Source organism: Ptychodera flava, chromosome 16, assembly GCF_041260155.1.
Source record: "Ptychodera flava strain L36383 chromosome 16, AS_Pfla_20210202, whole genome shotgun sequence".
NCBI lineage: Eukaryota > Metazoa > Hemichordata > Enteropneusta > Ptychoderidae > Ptychodera > Ptychodera flava.
This window is the reverse complement of record NC_091943.1, coordinates 19,219,301-19,223,303: the sequence shown is the minus strand read 5'-3', so window position 1 is coordinate 19,223,303 and position 4,003 is coordinate 19,219,301. Positions and strand designations below refer to the sequence as shown.

The following is a 4,003-nucleotide window of genomic DNA, read 5'->3' as shown; positions in this document are numbered from 1 at the left end:
TAAAGATATATTCTACCAACCTTTGGTGTTTTGGTCTTAAACTTAGCACTGCCCTTGACAATCTTGCGTTAACGTTTTATCAACATGCTGTATCTATTATCTGATGAGTTTGAGTGCCTAATTGGCTAAAGTAAGCAAGGGTAAATTACTAATCTGTGAACGCTATCACCAGATTATCACCGGATTAAATTTGACAAAGTCAACAACGAACGCGCCAGCAAGGTATAACTAAAGGTGATCTAAATTCAATATTCATCACGCAACTTTATTTGCATGCAATGCGATAGTCATGACAATATCTGCCAATCAACAGCTTTGCCGAGACAGTGGGATCTCGAGCACGAGTTTAGTTTATTTTTCCAGTGTATATTTATTACATTGATTTTATCGCTAATGACCATACAACAATCGACAAATGAAGTTCAAGCCAACCAGTAAAAACTATTAAAAGGATTTGTCTTCAACGTCAATCCCTTTATACTGTACATTTACCTGTATCTCCACAGCTGAAATTGAATCAAGAGCCGAAATGTTACCATGTCAGCGGACAAATTGAGGACTTGGTGATCTTGAAGTAACTTGTGAGACGAAATTTCAAGAAGTCTGCGTCAGAAATACTGGTGTGTCCGGAAGTTAAAGAGGAAGTAATCAACAGAGTGGTGTACGAAGCTGCAAGCAAATGTCAGAAATTATGTTCAGACAAGAATAAGTCTATCCTCAGAAGATGTGGGCCAGATGACCTGACGTCACTTTCCCGGAGTTCATGGAACCATGGAGGTAGGAAGAGATCTCTTCCTACCTCCATGATGGAACAAAAGGGCACCGGTGTTCAATCAGATTTTGACCAGCTGCAGTAAGTTTGTATATGTGAAATTTTAATAAACAACCCTGTTTGCAGATAAAATTAGTTTTGATAATTTGAAATTTGTGATTAATTTAAATCAAATTTGGAAGTAAGGATGTTTCCAGACAGGGAATCTATAATTTTGTGAGTTGTGTTACAACAACTATTGTTTCTCAGCTAGCAACATTCACACCTTTGTGTGACACTAAATGCATCAGCATTGTTATTTCACAATGGATGACAGAAGGTATATAAAGTCTTCACAGGGGCTGCAGGTATGAAAGCAAGCATAAGCATGATGTTTATTTTATTTCAATAGCAAAGATTTTTTCATTCTAGAAAATTTATAACCAAAGTTAAATGGCTTACAGAAAAAAATAAAAATAGGGATATTACAACTAATTTTCAATGACAAATTATTCAATAATAATGAATATACTGATGAAGATAATTGTGTACAGAGTCTGGATAAATCTCCCTCTGAAGTAGTACAGGTCGTCGCACACAGTGAAGAAATCTCAACAGCGGAGAAAACTGTGTGCTGTGAGCTTGAAAAAGTTTGACATCCTGGCTCAAGCTGTGATACCGAAGAAAGGAATCATGAAAGTGAGCTTTGCATAGACCATGAGAAAACCCTATGCAATACAAATGTTGTGAGTGAACTAGTTCATAGCTGTGATGGCATATCCTACACAGATGAAGCAAACTGCTTAACATCTACTCCTCACACACACCCACACAATCTGATGGAAAGGTTAAATACAGACCAGAACCTGGCCATTTCCATTCCATAGTTTCTGAAAACTTAGACCTGCATAAGAAGACCAGGACATGACAACAGAAAAGCAAAATCAGAGCTTCCATTTTGTCAATACATATGCTGTGAGAGACAGGGTAAACTGTGAAGATTTACCGGATGACACGCCAAGCTGTGACATTTTGACACTGAAAACTTCTGCATTTCTGCCAACAGCACAAGATACTTCAGCCCTGAGAGCAAACTTGTCCACGTTGATATCCAGGATCATTGTGAATGACATTAACTTTTTTCAATAAGTTCACTTAAAACACGGTCCCTCTATCATCGTGCTTCAAAGAAGCAGTTGACTATCACATACCGCACACGTATGCACATGAGTCAACTCAAAAGTCGGAATTGACAAGTTTTTTGGTCGGATAAAATCAACTAAATCAACCAGGACATTGTAGGTCTGAGAATATTCAATGCTTCGCCAGAACCACTGCTTCTTTTGCACATTGTATATTTTTAGATTCAAATACGATAAGTACCTTGAATGTTAATTCACATCTCCTCCCTCAATTATCTGCAGCCTTTATTGACAAAAAAATCGACATAAAATTGTGAATAATGCAATCTGTAGTCACTGTGGCTTAATTCAAATTGTTTCCTGAAATTTTATTGCAGATTCGGGTTGGCATTCTGATGGAAAATGAATACATTACTGAAGAGTGCATAGATGTTCTGCGATATCTTCATCAGTATGTCCCTGGAGCAACATGCAGTGCATCAAACGGGCACCACGATACTGGTAGTATCTCAGTGATAAAAGCGAAGATGATTCTGACTTGGAGGAGGCATCCTCTGTCCTGAAACCTCCCAGCTGTGTAGATCCTGTAAATGAACTGAATAATGAGGACTGTGTCATCAGAGGTCAACGAGTCCAGGTATGTTACCTGTTATTAGTTTTATTGTTCTCATCATATTTTCCATATATTTCAAGCCTCACAAACGTAATGAGATCATTTTCCACTTGCATGAAAGATAGTCAACAGGTCAATGTCAGTGTTTATCGTTTTCCTATGGCAGTGTATTTTGTTTTCAACAGTACCACCCAGCTTCAAGGTCATCACAAACACAAGTTTTCTGTGTTTATTTATTATTATATTTTTTGAAAATACAGAGAACACAGTCGCACTTTGAAGAAGATAGTGTGTACTGGTGACCAACTTAGTGTGAGAGAGCTGTCTATGGTGTTGAAGCACTGATGGATAGAGAGACACCAGAAGACAGGCTGGAAGGCCTAGAGATGAAAATTGCAGACCGGCATGCTGACCAGATTTACCTTCGCGTAAGGTCAAAGTTCAATTTTCTAAGAATTTGCTCTCAGTTAATGTACAACCACAAAAAATATACTTTTCCACTTAAGCTTAAAAATTGTGACTAAACCTCACTCACACGTCACTCTCCACAGACTCACTTGAATGACATCTGAGTAGCACTTTCAACTTGCACCCTTGACAACTTTTGATTAATTTCCAATATTTGAATTACAACAACACTTTTTTACAGATTATTTGGTCAGAATTTTATAATACTGGATCGGCCAGAGATGAAGGAACTCTTTATCAATTACGAAACAGGTTTGATAAAAGAAATGTGGTGAAAGTTGTTCACAAAAAGTATATTCAGCCAGGGACTTCAACGACATTGTTCTTCGTGGTCACATTGTAGCAGCTGCGATGAAACATGGTCAGCATGGCAGACAAGAATGGACGTCCTAAAACTCTGCCACGGGGAATAGAAGTTTACATACTTAAGGTAGTATGCGCCTCGAAGGTGAAACTTTGAATCATTCTCTTACCAATAAAGAATAAAAATCAGGGGGTCACCGTGCAAATTTTGAAACTAGCGGAACAAATTACCAAAAATTTTGCGATATTTGAAATTCAAAATGGCGGCCACCCCTGTGTTAACTCTATGGAGAAATATAAAATTTTTAATTTTCGAAAAACTGATTAAGTGAAAAGTTTTCTTATATCAAGAGCTTTAAAATGAACCCCCAACAAGTTGTAGATCAGAAAAGAATTGTAAAAGTTTGAGAGTCTGAATATCTGTCCACGAGGCGCGATCTACCTTAAAGACAAGAGGGATTACCTTCTACCAATTGCATTATCAATACTTGATAATGATGTTTTAGCACATTCCATCCAGAGGAACTTTGCAATGAACCAACATATAACACATCTGTAGTAGAGGGGTTCAAGTGTGGATACCCTGGTTGTGATAAAGTATATAAAAAGAATGGTAAACGCATGGCTGATCATAGAGCTAAATTTGTAAACAGACGCCTTGAGAGGACTGTGATAGACTCAAGGGACAGTATGGACCAGCAGAACAGTGACAATCATGAGCCTGTG

General features: G+C 37.8%; 1 long non-coding RNA gene across 1 annotated transcript; it reads left to right on the top strand.

Moving 5' to 3' along the window:
• The first annotated feature begins 268 nt into the window (after positions 1 to 268).
• On the top strand, positions 269 to 3,388 carry LOC139114922 (uncharacterized). Its single transcript, XR_011547996.1, has 4 exons — positions 269 to 853; positions 2,271 to 2,530; positions 2,767 to 2,934; positions 3,156 to 3,388. It is a non-coding gene; the product is annotated as an uncharacterized lncRNA (long non-coding RNA).
• Positions 3,389 to 4,003: the final 615 nt, after the last annotated feature.